General features: G+C 29.3%; 1 pseudogene; it reads left to right on the forward strand.

Moving 5' to 3' along the window:
- LOC142324811 (tubulin alpha-3 chain-like) overlaps positions 1–16,945 on the forward strand; it is a 188,568-nt pseudogene extending 171,623 nt beyond the window's left edge.
- The last annotated feature ends 2,270 nt before the right edge of the window (positions 16,946–19,215 follow it).

A 19,215-nucleotide genomic window follows, 5' to 3' on the forward strand; every position in this document is an offset into this window, starting at 1 on the left:
TATATGGAAGTGAAGCTTGGACAATCGGAGTATCTGAGAAGAAAAGATTAGAAGCTTTTGAAATGTGGTGCTATAGGAGAATGTTAAAAATCAGATGGGTGGATAAAGTGACAAATGAAGAGGTGTTGCGGCAAATTGATGAAGAAAGAAGCATTTGGAAAAATATAGTTAAAAGAAGAGACAGACTTATAAGCCACATACTAAGGCATCCTGGAATAGTCGCTTTAATATTGGAAGGACAGGTAGAAAGAAAAAAATTGTGTAGGCAGGCCACGTTTGGAGTATGTAAAACAAATTGTTAGGGATGTTGGATGTAGGGGGTATACTGAAATGAAACGACTAGCACTAGATATGGAATCTTGGAGAGCTGCATCAAACCAGTCAAATGACTGAAGACTAAAAAAAAATATTATATGTCCCTTGGTAAAAATTTCAATACAACACTACAGGTATACGTATTTAATTATTTTATATGATATTGAAATATCATATCAGATAATGAAATACTCAGTCGAATTTAATAAATATACCATCACGTTAACGTTACTGAATAGCAAGGACTACAAAGTAAAGTGTTAACTAATCTTAGTTATACCATTTTATTTTATTCTATAACCCATAGTTAATCCTAAAGATTGGTCGAAAAGTATTCATTTATTATCTATCAATGTGCGATGATCTGGTAATGTTTCGCTTGGAAGAACGGTAGTGAAAGCTTTTTTTTTGACAATCGCTAATGTCGAAAGAACATTTTCAAATCAACCTCCTGACTAAATCTTACTTTTAAAGTCGAATAATATGGGTTGAAAAAATAATATAAAAAATAATATATTTTCCAAAAAATTCTAGCTTTAAATGGATGTAAATTTTACAGGAATTACGCTATTAGAATAATTAAAAATAATGATCTTTGCAATACCTCTTACATTAAAAATATTTTATTTTAAAATTTTCTTGTCGACGTTACATGAATACAATTTATGAAATTCATTACTCAGCTCCGTGTCACGATGAAATAAAAAAAAATTGTATTGGGCTCTATTTTATTAAAATATAAGTAGAATAAATGACAAAAAAATAGTTTTATAAACCGGAATTGAGTCGGTTTAAAAATTCTCTTATCTAATCAAATGTTCTAAAAGATAATAGATAGTCTAAAATGTAGTGAGCATTTTGGGCACGAGATAGCGTTAGCGTCCTCAATCTCTGAGTCACAGTTGGTCAAGCAGAAGGTCATTTGACAGCTGGCAGTTGAAACTAGTAGATTTGCAGAACGTATGCTGGAATTCTTACACTTGGACGCAAGGTATTGCGCCGTGAGGATGAGTGAACTTTCCGCAATACTGCGCTACACTTTACAATTTATTTCGATAAAAGTTCGATAAAAGTTCGATAAAAGTTATTTCGATAAATAATGCGCAGGCCTGTGAAGAAATTTGTGCTGTTTATTGGCAAGATACGTTATCAAAAGAAACAGCCAAAAGATGCTTCAGATGCTCTTCGCAGTGGGTGACCAATCTTGGAGAAAGTGAATGATATTCTGGCAAAAGTCCAGGAAGACCGGTACCTAAGCAGTCATGACATTGCCAATACCTTAAAAATCTATCTCCATAAGGTGTTAAACCGCTTGGAGGAAGTTAAAAAAAATGTGCTCAAAGTTTAGGTGCCACACAATCTGACTCAAAAGATTTACTCGATCAAATTTCTATCTGGGAATCTCCACTGAGACGTAAAACAATCGAGCCATTTCTGAAGCGGTTGATCACGAATGATGAAAAGTGACCTACAAAAACAATGTGCGAAAACTATCGTGGTTGATGCGAGGAGAAATTCTAAAGTCTGTAGCCAAGCCCACACTAATGTCCAGAAAGGTTATACTGTGCGTTTAGTGGGACTGGAAGGGCATAGTGCATAACGAGCTGCTGCCGGCAGGCAGAATGATAGACTCATACCTGTACTAACGAAAATTAGCGCGATTGCAACTAGGAATTCCAAAGAAGTTGCCTGAACTGGTCAACAAAAAGGGTGTCGTATACCACGCTGACAACGCCTGACCGCAAACATCTTCAACGACCAATCAAATATTGAGAAAACTTGACCGGGAGGTTTTAAATCATTCACCGTACAGACTGGACCTAGGACCGTCAGACTACTAGTTTCGGTCTCTGCAGAACTCGGTGAATGGTGTTAAATTAGTTTCAAAAGAGACCTGTGAAAACCACGTTTTGACCAAAAATCACAGACGGTCTATAGCGTCGGGATTATGGTGTTGCTAAAAAAATGGCAAAAGGTCATTGAAAAAAAAATGGTCCATATGTAGTCCAATAACAATAAGTGTATTCTCACTTTTGGCCTACAAACGCTCAATAATATTTAGATACTAGAAGTATGTTGAAGTAACTAACAGATTAATTATTAATGTCTTCTTCCTTTAATGTCGTGACATGACCATTAACGATCCATCGCTGACACTTAAGGAATCGTATTACTATCATAATATCGCAGCTGGTCAAAATAATGATTCTAAACAGATTCTAAACCATTACCTTAAATTTTCATACCCTGACTTTCCTTCACTCAGAACTACATCTTCAAAAATTTTTCTTTGCAATATGAAATGCGAGATTTCATAAATTACCATTGTTAGTTTCATAATGCCGCCAAAATTCTCTAGTTTCGGTTCAACAATCCCAAGTTTTTCTTCCTTCCAATGAATAAATAACTTTTTAAAGATATGCACGACTTAACATCCGACGGAGTATTTATCTATGAACGCATACTTCAAATGCTTCAAGACGTTTAAGCGTTGTTTTGTAAACTGTTAATGTCTCTTAAATAAATAATGGGCTAGATGATGTGTAATGCCTTAACGTTCTTATTCTGAGATTCAGTTGAAGTTAATAAATACATAAGTTTTTAATTCATACAAAATTTGCTCGAGCTCGTACAAAGTGGATACCGGTTAATTGATTGGTAATAAAAATTCTAATTATGTAGGCAATAAAATAAAAGGTACCACAATATAAATTACAGATTAACCTGCTTATTTGTCGGTGAAATATTATAATCAGAAAATTAAAGGAATCGTTCTTGTACAGTGTAAAAGAAAAGTCATTACACATTCGTAATTCCGAAAAAAAATTTACTGGACTAGATTATTTATATTTTTATACTTTTTTTAATCCTAGATATCGCTGGGATTTTCCAAAAGACTTCCATTTAATTATATATGTATTAATATTAAATTATTTATTATGTGAAGGTTTTACCCTAAAATATTTTCTTTTTAACATATTTTATTACTAAAAAAAAATTATAAAATTAATAATATATTTAATAAATATTCAGGACTTCTTTTATTTAATACATAAAATTGTTATTTAATTTAATTATTTATTCAATAGGCTTTTTTTCTTCATCTTGAGAGTAACAAATATTGATGAATTAACGATTAATTATAACGTTAAGCTATAATGTTAGCATTATATTTAACAAAAAAAAGACGATTGGCCGTTCTAATAAAATTTATTCTACTTAGAACTGCATTAATGACTTACTAAAATAAAAATACTAAAAATGAAAATATTACATTCAGCAACAAGTTCAAGATGAACGATCAGAGTAAATATTCTTTAGAGCGGCTTTTTGACCAAGAGGACTGGTATTCGATTGGATATTTCATTGACAACAGTAGCAAGTTTGATAGCCCCACGGTCAAACAGGAAAACATTTGTTACATTGGGGACAGATTTATCGCTAACAGTTGAATAACTCACGCTAGATATCGGGATTGAGGTAGAGATACTTCACCCTGCAATGTCTCGTTCACCTTCAACAATTCTAGTATAATTTACTTTTCTATTATCTGAAAAATTATCAAAATACACAACAAATCTATTTATAAATCCACGATACCGTAAATTAAAGTAAAAATCTGCGAATTGTGCGATATGCAAAGCAATTTATTGCATATTAAAAAAAAAAACAACAAATACTATCAACCTTCGATTAAAAATTTTATTATTTTCTCTATACAAAAATGATTTACGCAATAGTGTTAACTACTTTATTGTTATATGGATTTCTAAAATAATACTAAAAAGAGATTTTTTATTAATTATATAAGTTAACGTAAATCACATAGTAAAATTAAATAGAGCACTTTATATTTTTATCGTTCAGTTTCATTCTTAATATTATTTAATATAAAATTAATACAAGATCCATAAATGATTAAATTTTTGAAGAAAAAAATAGAGATGAGGTCTATCAAAAATGAATGCTAGCTATATGATATATAAGTAAACAGGATTTGTATTAACTAGAGCCTGAGTTGTGCAATCAATAATTAATAAGTTCTCTTGAGTGTAATATTCATTAATTCACCAAACCATAGAACTTTTAAGTACCTATTAAAATAGATAGATAAATCTAACTGACAATTCAAAAAATAAAACGGTTCACAGCGCTAATTCTTCGTTAGTATAAAGACTAACAACAATATTTTTTTTTTATCAAAACTCACCGCGAAAGCTTGCTGTGAGATGCCAAGTTGAATCGGATTTTATTTTTTGAAATATATCTAATTGTAAATTTGGTATCATATATTTAAAAAAAAAACACCCACGTACACGCATGCACGAACATATATATATATATATATATATATATATATGTAGTAAAAATTGATAATCTTTTTCTCAAAATCAAAACTGCAAATATTTCTATATCGTTTAGCTTTTAGAGATTACATCGCAAATACGAAAAACTGCCCGGAATGATGCATCGATAAATTTACTAAAAAAAAAAAACCAATCAGAATTTATCAGTAATCCTTTTGCAACTTATCACGAAAATTAATAATATTTTGTTTTTATATTGCTTTATTTGCAATTAGTTTCCTAAACAATGAAAGCATAAGTAAATTGTACAGTAATAACGTGAAAACGAGTCATCCAGTGATGATACCTTCCAAGTCAATATAAAGGATTAAACACAGTAAAGTACAATAAAAAGTATAACGAATAAAAATATAACCAAGCGTAACAAAGTACAAACAATTTAAAAATTAACTGTTTTGAACAAAAAAAAAGTTAAATGGTAATAACTTATAGGTATTGAGAACAACAATATTAAATGGTTAACAAAACAAAACGAGCAATTGAGAATAAAAAAATTATCAAAAGTCATAGATGAGAAAAACGAAGACATATAACAAATTAACACTTATCACATAATTATAAGAAACAAAGTCGAAACCACGAAATTTCAACAATTATAAACGACAAAACAAAAGGATTCATATTACTAAATTGAAATACTTTATAAATAGTATCAGCAAAATTTCAGCAACAAAAGGATGATATTCAACGCAAAACACCTTATAGATCCAATACATGAAGCCTCTTCAGTCGTCTCACATCTTCACTACTATCCAAAAAGTTAACAGCCAGATGGTTTTTGTGCTAGTTAAGCTAAGTACGTATGTTGAGCTTACCGGGTTAATTACTTCACGAATAGACGGCATCCTTAGGTAATCGTGGACCTCCTTGTTGTTCGCAAACCATGGCGCCTCCGATATGTTCCCCAGCACTTTGTTCTGGATCATCTTGATGTTGATATTGCTATTGCTTGCCGTACCCTAAAGTTGTATTCCGCAGGCTCAAATTGGCTTTAAAAACGCCTTTACAACAACAATTTGTTATTTAACTACAACTCGGACATTCTCCCTAATAACCAGTTTAACCGTTTAAGCATGATATTTAATTGTTTCCTCGTTTCTCTCACATGATTTTTCCATGTTAGGCTGCGAAAATTCATAAATGCAAATAAACTTATAAGTTCTAAATAAATATTATATTCACTAAAGATTTACAGTTCTGCCCATTACTTCAACATTTAGAATTTTTTAGAATATTTTAAAACGTTTTATCCGTAGCCGATTTTAATATTCCAATATTTTAGCAAAAATTATTATATTTTTGTTTCTATACAAGTTTATTTTTATAGCGATCGATATATGAAATCGGCAGAAACTACTATGGCGTACTATGTTGAACAATAACGTGATATTCTTAAAAGTAAATAAACAAAACTGTTTTGTGTTCATGTTGTTTGTTTAACATAACAATTTCGATTCAGATGTACTTCAGTTTAAAAAAAAAAAGGCCAGAACATGTTTTACCACTTAACTTAAAGCATATCAATATGTATTCACTAAATGAACGGTAAGAATAAAGCAGCAAGAGCATAAATATTTTACAACCAATAAAGAAATGATTCATCAGCAATTATTATTCAAAAACCTTACCACTTAGAAACAAATTTATGCTCCCTTCAAAATTTAACAAGGCTGTTTAAAAATTGTTTAATTTAAAAGATTTTATCGCTTTCATATAGTTTTAAATGCTAACTTCAGATCAAAACTTTTGCTTTATTATGGATCTATGATTTTTTTCATTCAAAATTTATTATTATTATTCTTTATTTTAGAATGAATCTTTAAAAAACAGAGTAGTACAGTCTATAAAGAAGTATATTGCAACTTAAAAGATTTCTTAGTTGAACCTACTAATTTCTTAGTAGAAATTTAGAAAAGAAATTGTATGATTCGGATAGTCTAAAAAATTATTTTTAAAGTATTAGAACGGATAAAACCCAAACAATGAAAATGCAAGTGATGGGTCATGAATTATAATTTTATTAGGGATTTCTCTATCGGTTGACAATAACCGGTAGAGAAATCCCTATCGACATAAGATTCAGTTTATACAATGGGTTTAGCAAAATAAAGTTAAAATTTAAAAAAAATCCATTTTCCATATAGCTATGAAATTATTAACCATCGTATTAATTCATAAATATGCATTAAAATTTGAAAACTTGTTTTACTCTAAAGTTGTCTTTAAAGTAAAAAATTAAACATTTAGAAAAAAAAAAACACTTTCAAAACAAAACTGTTATTCATGATAGCGGTAACTATTACAAAAGCAGAAAAAAAATTGAATTTTATACTGAATAAATACATTTTAGTACATAAATATTATAATGAAATGTAAATATCTATTGCCTAAAAAAATATAAAGAAACTTATTAAAGAAATGTTGAGACCATCTGTTATTTAATGAATTTTTTTATTCTATTTTCTTGACCCTGGAAAAATTTGTTTGCTAAAAATATGATCTACGTTATAAAACATTATTTTAATGTTAATTTTTTTTTTAATATTTCAACTATTCTTAAAGTAAAAGTTATAGTAAAAAAAAAAAAAAAAATAATAAACAACTTTTAATACAGCGGTATTTAAATTCTATAATGACGTAATTATCAAAAAAATATTCGTTTCATTTATATATCAACGGGTATATAACAAAGGAAGAATATATAAAATCACTGACCGTAAACACCATTCTTCAGAAATTGGGAGTGGAATTTTTTTGAAAAATTGTTTAAAATTGGTAATGAAAAAATTAATAACATGATTTATGAATTAAATAATAAATTAAATTTTGATTTTTGATTTCAAATGATTTATAACAACTTATAATTTTCATATATGAAGTATTAAACTCTTTGTTTAAGATAATAAAGATTAAATTATTTTCACTAAAAAGTTTCAATTTCAGGTTAAAGAATTCAACATAAAAAGTTGTAGATGTTTCTTATCTTTCATAATAAACGTATTTTTACTTTCCCGTTTATATCTCTAACACTGTTGCAACAGTACTGAAAGATGATATAAGGGGAGAATACATAGCGATCGGTCAAAATTTAGGGTATCAGTGTTTTTGCTAATGTCATCGTTTCAAGACACCCTTAATAAAAAAACAAAGCAATAAAAAAGGTATAGAAATTTAAGAAATGTTCAACGTGCGTATGTAATTGTGTATTGTATATTTTGATTAATATTTCCGCACTGGTTTAATACAAACGCCTCAAAATGTTTATATTTACGGACATTGACGGTATTATGTGTGGAAGAAAATTAAAAAAAGGGAAAAGAATCGTTCCAAAGTTTTAAGTCTATCGATTTAGAGGTGTGAAGAAATTAAACATTATTTTCAACTGGAAAATTCATGGCCCAAAAAAGTTGAAATTTGGCTGTACATAACTATCTATATATCTCAGTTTTGGCATAATTTTCAACCTTTTTTTAATAAATTATAATTTTTTTATGCTAGTTTATTAACACTGCACAAAATTGATCCTACTTATTTAAGTAAATAATCACTCCATTAATTAAACTTTTAAGCTCCAAAAGATTAAAACATCAATTTTTTTAAAAGTTTAATTTTCAAGATTGAAAATCTAATTGTATCTAGTATTAGTGTAGTCGAAATTGGAATTTATTGAAACCCATTTGACATGACCTTAAAATTAAACAGTATTTTGAATTTTTATGTTTTTCTGATTCTTTATTTTTATCACGCAAGTTGTTATTAAAAATGTTATACATGGTAGCTTTTGAGCAAGGGAGTCAAATAAGATCCGATTTTTTTTTAATAAAGATTTTGATTTTTTTTCTCTAAGTAATTATCCTCTAAAACACAGTATAATTTTCATGATAAAAACGGCATTCGATCTAACAGCTCAATTACGATACAAATATTTTACTAATAATATTAATTTTTTTTACTTAACTTGATCAACAGGGTCAAACTGGAACCAAATAAAAGATTCGTATAATATTAAATTAATAATTCTATTATAAATAATACTTCTAATAATTATATTAATAATTAACATTAGGGGCTATTCCGGTCCCCGGGAGGTGGAGACAACAGAACATTAGCTGCAACGTCAATTTTTCCTGACTATATGCCTGCGTTTCCTCTCTCCGGAGAGGGAAAACTCGGAATGTAATCGTTGTTAGTGATCCCATCTGTTGGATAATGACGAAGTAAAACGTGTATCCAACGAACTGTACATGTTACATATGCTTGGAAAAATTTTACGTTTGTGTTGTTCCTATCCCCCGAGTCAGGAGTCGCAGTAAATGTTGGTCAATTTTTCCTCACATAAGGTACCGGTGCCGCACTGGTGAAGAGTAATGAATTTAATAACGTGTTGTGGAAGAAATTAAATTTTTATTATAATTAGCAGCGCTTTACATTCGTATAGTTTACTATTTTTTTTTTTTTTAATTTATCTGGTATTAAAATACTTTTGAGCGGCGAGTACAACTATGAACTACAAAAAAATAGGATGAAATGACATGCAGAAACGAAATAAAAATAAAATCAGTACGAATGAAAACCAATTACATTTCGCAATAAAATTAAAATTATCGTGAAAAGTACTATATTGTAATTATTCTGAAATAATAAAAGCATGATGAAAACAATAAGCAATAAAAAAAAAATACTTGAGCTTTTCAGAGTTTTTTAATAAAATAACGATATGGAATTATTTTACTCCAGAAATTAGATTTATATCAATTAATATTGATGAAAAATAATTACTGTAACTATTTTTTTTTTTTGTTTATTTTCATTTTATTTGTTTTATTGTTATTTTTTCAACAAAAAATTTAAACAGTATAAACCAGTGATTCCTAAACTGTGCGCCGCGGCGACCCGGCCTCTTCACAGGGGCACCGCGAAATATTATAAAAGCTTCATAATTAATTGAACTCAGACAATTGTAATTATTAATTTAACGTTAATAAAGTAAAAAAATAATAAAGATACACGAGTTTTATTCATTTCTATTTCTTACTTACGAGTAATCATACTTTTACTTAGAGTAGGGCGCCATGGAAAAACTTTAATTGAGAAAGGGCGCCGCGACTCAGAAAAGTTTGGGAACCACCAGTATAAACAATAAATTAAAACAATCCAGACAATATCCCGGTTTTCCGTCACAGTTTTGGAATTAAGAAATAATTTTACTCCCTTTTCTATCTGCTTCGTTGCGAGCCATTGTTTCGTTTAGATTTTAGCAGCAACCTCTGCATGTGTTTCGTTTCTTTCGCCTGGGACCTTCCAGCTTGACGAATGCATGGCGAAGTCTATTGTCCGGTTTTTTCTCTGCTGTGTTATTGTTCCTAGAATTTATGAACTAAATTCTAGGCTAAAGTTCTCTTGAATTTTGTTATAGTAATTTTTTATTACCAGGGATCATCTTATAAACAGCCCATGATTATATTGATTATCTTTATATTTATCTTCCCACTTTCGACTAAACTGTCATGAGAATATACAACAATTAACTTCTTAACCGTTCTTTAATCATTTAAATTTATTACCTTAATCTTTTTCTTAACCGATAATATTTCACCACGTTTTAAAGATGTATTATATTTTTTTAAAATTTCTTTCCGGCCACTTCGTAAAGTTCCACAGTACGTGGAACTATATAATAATATTATATATATTATAATATATAATATTTTGAAATATATAATATTTTATGCAAGAGGATTTTGTGGAGAGGTTTTTGTGCCAAAACTGTTTGCATATAGTATTCTTCCCTCTGCATACTCTATAGCGTTTATTATTTTCAATACTATTGATAAGTTATATTTTCTTTTGGCTAGTTGTCTTTTTACCGCCATATAGTTATTTCACAAGGGGTATCCATTTCGAGTATAATGCTTGTACAACCTGATGCTATACTTGTGGGGTTTATTGGATAATTATACTATTAATTAGTCAAACAACCAGTAAGCAAAATAAAACATACATAATTGCTTAAAAATAAACAGCCCGACATATTCTCAGAAAATAGTTTACCCTCCCTATAACTAATAACTAGCAATACATAAGTAAGCAAGAACGAACGAATGAAATTATACAGACCTTGACAGGAGGAATTGAACTTTACTAATAATTCATAACCGTATAACTAATAATATAACCCTTAACTAATAATTAATGACCCTTAAGACCTGAACATTATATTAAAAAGTACAAATAAAAAATAAGTTGTAGGTTGCTGTAATTTAATACAATTATTTCAAAAATCAAAATATCGTACAATATATGCGTAGCAGTGGGAGAAGTTTCGACCATTTCTACACCGCACTAGACGAAGACGAATTCCAGCTCACAGGGGCCAGAATAGCATCCAAAAAAGATTACACAAATTTAACCTGCAGCTATCAAATTAAATATTTTTTAAGTTTATTTTTATGGCTTTGTAATAAAATCCATAGGCAACACATTGATTCTTTAAATCGTTATTCTATGACGTTATTAGTACATTACACATTTTACACTGATTTGAATACTAGATCGTGGATACCGGTGTTCTTTGGTGGTTGGGTTTCAATTAACCACACATCTCAGGAATGGTCGAACTGAGAATGTACAAGACTACACTTCATTTACACTCATACATATCATTCTCTGAAGAATTATCTAAACGGTAGTTACCGGAGGCCAAACAGGAAAAAGAAAGAAAGAAAGAAATTAGAAAAGTACATTACACATTAATCTATATTAGTTATATAAGGGGTTTGCAAGCTCTTAAGTCTGTACATTAGTTTGTGTCGGCAAACAGATTACTGTTATCAACATTATTTATTAGCCCAATGGAGTGGTCTAGTAGTATATTCGTCGTTCTAAAATCGTTTGTTTAACAGTTGGTTTTCAAAGTTGATGGTTCTGAGGTTCGAATCCTAGTAAAAGTTAGTTGCTTTTATACGGATTTGAATACTATAGATAGTGAACAATAATGTAGTTTTATGGCTGGGGTTTTAATTAACCACATAACTCTCAGGAATGATTGGCCTGAGTCTGTAAAAAACTATGTCATACATATTATACATTAATCATTGGGTAATAGGAGGGGGGGGGGGTTGCTTATTGTTCAGTTGAAAATAGATTGCTAAGAACACATTAGAAATAATAAACACATTTTTTTTTTCTGTAGTAAACATTTTATACTAGTTTATAATACGCATAATTTAATAAAAAAATAAATAAATAAATTATTGTACTTATCAAGCTGTATCTGATATATTAAAAATATGAGTAATAACTTAAAAACATTTACGCAAAAAATGTGAATTTTAGTATTACAATACAACACATTTTTTCAGCGATCACCAAAACTAAAGGATAACTTATGCGATACCAAAAAAAAAAAAAAAAAATATTTTGCTTAGTTCAATGAAAGTGAATAGAATTCATTTTTATAAGTCACTAGCAGACCCGGCAATACTTCGCTATTGCTAGCTTTGATATATATATATATATATATATTAATTGAACACAATTGAAAATTTGATGAAACATTAAAAAAATGAACATTACGGAACATCACAAAATTTTATCTCTTTTACCCTTTATTCCTATTTCTCTATTTCCCTTTTTCTCTATTTCCCTTTTTCCTTTTTCTCTATTTCCCTTTTCCCTTCTTCACTTTTCCCCTATTTCCCTTTTCTCCTTTTACATATTTCCCTTTTTCCCTTCTTTACTTTTCCCCTATTTACCTTTTTCCCTTTTCTGATTTTTCCCGCATGTAAATCGGTCCAGCAGTTTTTAGTTTATAGCGGACATACATACGAACATTACCTTTTATATATATAGAAGAAGAAAGTCTGTTTGTATATTTGTTTGTTTCGTAAATATTTCGACACCGGCGACACCTAGTGGTTATAGTTTTTGCAAAAATTTGTCTTTTCATATAACTAATGTATATTCTAAATATGAGCCAAATTGAACCATTAATACAAGTTTTCCAAATATCTCATCCCCAGCGCTATCTAGCGGGTCCAAACTAATTCAGAAAAATTCGCAGGCGTGCCCACAACAACTTACCAAAGTTTCATCGCAATCGGATGAACGGTTTAGAAAGGCATAAGAGACATACAGACAGACATTCATTTTTATATATACATATTTAATTTAAGGACAATAAATTAAAAATTACGAATTGAACAAACAGAACACTAACTTAGAACAATAAAAGGTTGTCTGCTTCCTTCAACGTTTATTGAATTGAGCAACACAGAAATATAACAAAATATAATGAAAAGATAATTTTATACAGAATCGTAGAACAATACAAAAAGTCTATTCTGACGAAAGGTAATGGATCAGATGATCGGGGAATCTTATCCTAACCGATTAGTAATTTTAGGTTGAGCGGTTAAGTATCTGCTGCCATAAAAATAGTGTTTCTACCAAGAAAAGCAACCAAAAGTTCCAGGTTCTTAAAGGAATAATCAAATCCATCTTCGGAATTGCGCTGCATGTGGGAGAATGAAATTGAATAATTTTTAGTACGAGTCTAAAAGTTGTTAAAATTAACTGGGGAAGAAATATAATTTTTGAAATTTGTTCTTTCTTCCAACAGTTCATTAGTCACTCATATGAATATCGTATTAATTTAGTTATATTCTTTAAACTACTAGTGGGAATCAATAATTCTCTTCTAAAGAAAAGATTGCTATAAAAAATATTACTTCTATTTTAGAAGTGGTTACTTCTACGCAAATATGTTATGTATATGGTTATATACATAACATATTTGCAATTTTATTTATTTATACCTATCTTGCTACACTATATATACATACATTAATTAATCCGTACAGAATTGTAATACAAACTGATTTATTTTGACTACGTACCTACACCCAGTGAAATAAGATGGTTTACATAAAACAAAATCTTGGTTGTAAGTTCGGGGATTAGAAAATTAAATTCTACCATATGGCCCCAGACTTATCGGAAGCTGTTCTTTACATTTTCCTCACATGTAGGCTATACTTATTTCATACGAAAACATTTAATCGAATATTTTGTTTTCATTTTATCATCAGTTTTCATTGAACACATACGATACGATGCACTACATAAAAATAAAAGTTTCTTGTACGTAGAAGAATGCGTGAAAAAAAGATTAATCATTAGTGTTGCAGAATCGATTCCGCAAAGGAGCATGGAAATCGTGCTACAGACTAACATTTGACATAACAGAGTACTGAATAAAAAAAAAAAAAAAAATTTCGCGTAGTCAATAAAAACGAGAGAGATAATTTAGGCGGAAAAAAGCGAAATATCCGAAAATAGAAAAAAACGTTTGCAGGGCATATATGGAATACATGTTTGTTTTGATACGCGATTTCTATAGAAATATGTTAGGTGAAAGTTCTTAGAATTGCCGATAAATTAAGGTTAGGTAGAGATGAATTCAAAGCTAGTCTTAACTAGGTACGGCGATTTATGTTCGAAGAAATAGGCCGAAATTGGTAATTGGGTACGGCGTTTTTCTATTCGAAGTAGGTCGAAATAGTACAAGAGCTACAAGCATAAGGAGAAAAACTGACAACGTTTCCAAGATATATCATAAATTTACGAAATGGAACAATTATTCCTTAGATCAAATCGGGAGTGCAAACCGGTTACTTCCGAAATGCTATCGACAACAATTGAGATTGTAGATGCAAAGATTGTTCAGATACCAACTGCTTGTAACGAAAAACCACGTTGCTCGGTGTCACAGATAATACTTTTAAACGGTAAAAATTACTCCGTATGTAATTTTAGAAAGGAAACATCTACCGAAAGGTGAAAAATTCCCACCCGATATCGTCGCAAAATACAAAGAAAAAGAGTTGGATGAATAATGAGGTAGCACTGGACTGGATTAAATGAGTCTGATAGCGCCCACCAGGCGCTTTTTTATAATGAAGAATTTCCTTATTTGTAATGGAAAGCTTTAGGGTCAAATCATCTGTTATTTATTTAACAGATGATGTCAAACGAAGACTGACTACTGGAAAGTCCCATCATATTTCATTATTCTGTAGAATAATGCTTATTATTTAACCTCTAGATACCTACGTAAACCGACCATTTAAAACCAAACTCCGTAAACGTTACACGAACTGGATGGCCAAATCGACAAACGAGATTACGAGATTAATCATTTAATAAAATTAAAAAAACGTCTTTGATACAAATTTGTCAGTGAATTATTGAGGCTCGGTCTGAACACAAAGTAATTTGATTTAAAAAAAAATCGTTCAAGAAATGAGTGTTCCTGATGTAACTGAGGACGATTATTTGTGGTTAAAAACCACAATTACGATTATTTTTTATTAATTAGGAAGACAATTACAATTCTACAGATAAGGGAAACTCTAGCACTAATGACAATAACCTACTGTAATATCTACTGTATACCTACTGTAATTTTTATGCTTTTAATTAAATATTTACAGTATTGATTTACTGACATGTAAAAACAAAAACTGTTATTCGTTCAATTTTCTACGGTTTTTTTATTAATAAAATGCAAAAACGTTTTTTTTTTTAAATTTTCCATGCTCGTGGTGCATGGGAAGTTTACCACTGCTAATAGTGATATAGTAATAAAATAACGATTTAATAATATGAAATATTATTAAAATCTGTCAGACCAGTCGTGTTTATTAGTGTTACTAGACAGGGTACGTTTAACCCACCGGGTTGGTCTAGTGATGAACGCGTCTTCGCAAATCAGCTGATTTCGAAGGCGAGAGTACCAACGTTCAATCATAGTAAAGGCAGTTAGTTACTTTTATGTGGATTTTGAATACTAGATAGTGGATACCGGTATTCTTTGGTGGTTGGGTTTCAATTAACCACACGTCTAAGAAATAGTCGACCTGAGACTATACAAAACTAACTTCAGTTACACTCATACATATCATCCTCACTCATCCTCTGAAGTAATACCTGACGGTGATTCCCGGAGGCTAAACAGAAAAAAAAACATAGGATACGTTTATTGCTGTGTTACATGTTTCATTTAGCAAAAAATATTATTGTTAGTAATCGTTTTTTCATCCAAAATACTTATTTTATCATATTTATTATGTATTATTATGTATAAAATTTGTTTTGGTCTATTTAATTATGTGAAAATTGTATTATGAAGCGGTGCGATATAAAATTAATTAACGATATAAAGTTGTAACATAACAACATGCTTTCTGAAGATTTGATCTGAAATTTCCAAATTTTATATATTAAAAATTACACTTTTTTTTTGTAAAAGGCGGTTTTCTTTTAATTGTGTATAAAACAGCGAAAGTATTTTTAATTTACACAGTAATTCACAATATGACAAACGCTATACAAAGGGTAGTGATTTTATCAAGCCTTTATAAGATAGACTATTGTATATATATTAAGTTTTTACTGCCTGTAGCTAAAAAGGGTGGGCTGATCGTGATCAAACAAAAATTAATATAATCCTTGTAATATCAGAACCGTTTACTGTTGCTTTAAATCACTAAAAGCTATATAATTTATTTTTTATTATTTCTTTTAAATTCTGGTATCAGAGAAATTAATTTCCTTTCCCCCTCCATTTTTTTTAATAGATATTCTGGTATTTATTATTTATATTAGCTCATCAATATAACAGAAAAAAATTAACTTCATATAAATTTCGTTTTTCGCAGTCTGATATTTGTTATAATATTTTTTTTTTCTAATAATATTTCCCAAAAAAATTCACCTGGATTTTTTGTTAGCTAAAATTAAGATCGTCTAGGATTAAAGATTTAACAATTTTCTAATAATAATTTACGCATTTACAACCGAAGAATTACAAAGTTTTTAACAAAACATCAATATAATACATTGTAACTATTGATATAAAACATTAAGAGTTATTTATTTTGTACAAAAATTGATACACAGTTTTTCTTTAATTTTTTTACTAATTTATTAATATTTATTTTTAGGTCGGTATTAATTATATGCCACCCACTACAGTTCCTGGAGGAGATTTAGCCACTACTTTCAGGTCCGTTACAATGCTATCCAATAATTCTGCCATTCGATCGAGTTGGCATAAGCTTCGTAAAAAATTTAATCTTTTGTACAATAAGAAAGCATTTGTATTTCGATATGTTGGAGAAGGAATGGAAGAGAGTGAATTTCAGGAAGCCAGAGAAAATATACATGCACTCGAGTTAGATTATAGAGAAATAGAAACATAAAACAAATAATTAATAAATTTAAAAAATAAATAAAAATAATGGTATTATTATTATTTTACTTTTAATTTTATAAAAACTTCATGGTTAACGTAACAGAAGTAAATTTAAAAGATTTTAATCTGAATTAAAATTTTTGTGCATATAAAAAGATAACAAAACTATATTAACGTAGATAACAAATCGGTATTTTTTTAATATTATTACCAATTATGTATGAAGGTTGGCGCTGTAAGGGCATTTGGCTGTAAAAATCCTCTCTTATAAGCTTAGAAAAAATAAGAAAAATGGGAATAATAGAAAAAAATATCTTGAACTGAAACAGCAAAACAAAAAATAAGTATAAGAAATACGTTGGAAAGAAATGTTATGGAAATACCACCAAAAAATTGCAAAAAATCCAAAATAAAAAAAAGGAAAAAATAATGGATTTTTATACTTAAGCAAGATGCCTGATTAAAGGATTGCCCAATTAAGGTTAAACCATCTTGTAATCCACTGTGATAACAAACATTTGTAAAAAAAAAAAAGGTTTCGTTTCATTGTTAATGATCAAAGTAAAGTAGAATTAGGGGCTTATCGTTACTAAAGAACAACCGGTTATCTTTAGCAATCGACTCGTATTTTACAGTCCTTTATTAATACAGATTAAGATTATATACTGTATATTTACAAGTGAAAGAATAAAAGTCCACTAATTTTCATATTAACGCTTGTAATATCACTAAAATTATTGAAAATAATCAAATAAAAGAGAAACGTTTTTTTGAAACCGTGCAAGAAAAGTTGTATTTCCTCATACTCCCCTGTCATAAAACACTCGTTTTTAAGAATTAGGTTTATATTTTCATGATTTCGGATTAAATTCCCGTTAAAAGATATAAAAATTGAAAGTATATTGACTTAACACTTAATTTTTTCATTTCTGTTAGGTTTAAAAGAACAAAACATCGACCGATACGAATATAAACTAATGAAGTGTCTAACTGAGTCCTTTATACTCGGAGATTTTATTCTTAGCTTGGATTGCTATCACTTTATGTTAATTCACTTTACATCAAATCAAAAATTTGATTTTAATGGAATGTCTAAATTAGTTAAATAAATCTGAATATCGTTTTGTAAGTAAATCGAATGAATGAAAAATCTTTAGAGAGATAGTTTGAAACTTTTATATAAAAAGTAAGCGAACGAAAAAATATCACTGTTATAAATAACATTAAAATATGTAACAAATGTTTATTTTACAAGATTTACAAGGTTTAATTTTCATAAAAAAGGTATCACAATCTTTGTCAATTTAAAAAAAAAGAGCTATCAAATAGTAATATTATAAATTCAAACAAAATTTTCAAGAACTATTCACAAAAATAAAAAACAAGATAAGAATTTCGATAGTTAAGGAAATATCATAGCAAGTTGTTTAAAGTATCAAGTTTTTGCAAACAAATTTAGCCAGTCCAAGTGAAAGTGGTATCAAGTTAACTTTTTTCTTTTAGTTCGGGTAATCCGCAGCTAAGTTGTATTTATCTTTTTAATTTTTTTTACATAAAATGAGGGAGGAAATTAGTTTCTTAAAAAAACATTTAATTAATGTTTGTTTTTTAAGTTGTTTCCCAAATGTTTTCAATTTGTTGTCCCCTGTGTGTCATTTGCTCAAACATTTTGGCAGCAGACAGCATGAAACTTAATATACTTAAACATTTGGAAACGCTTCATAATGAGTATGTTAACAAACCCCGAGAATTCTTCGAATTAAAATTAAGAACATATGAAAAGCAAATATCAGTTTAAAAAAATAGCTTTGTAAAAAGCCTCACATCATTGGCGAAGAGCTTATTTTGCTTTTGAGCTTATTTTAGATGCAATTGAGATTGTAGAAACTATGTTTGGAGATAATTTTGTCAAACAATTTCAGTCCATACCTTTATCAATTGCTACTGTTACCCTCGAATTGGTGATATAGCTGAAAATATACAGCATCATCTTTTTAGGAAGTTGCGTGTCAAATCGTTATCAATTCAGCTTCATGAGGCAACAGGTAGCAATAAAGATACACATTTCATTGCCTATGTTCGATTTTGTAATAATATGTCAGAAGTAGAAGAACTACTTTTTTGTAAACAAATAGAACTCAAAGTAACACCACTCGCACTATTTGCTATTCTAAATGATTTTATAAAGGAGGCAAACAAAGAGTGGAAAAATTGCGTCGGAATATGCACCATTTACTTTCAACATAGGTGCTCGTACAATGTCTGGAAGATTCCTAA

The sequence above is a fragment of the Lycorma delicatula genome, chromosome 5 (assembly GCF_047948215.1).
Source record: "Lycorma delicatula isolate Av1 chromosome 5, ASM4794821v1, whole genome shotgun sequence".
NCBI lineage: Eukaryota > Metazoa > Arthropoda > Insecta > Hemiptera > Fulgoridae > Lycorma > Lycorma delicatula.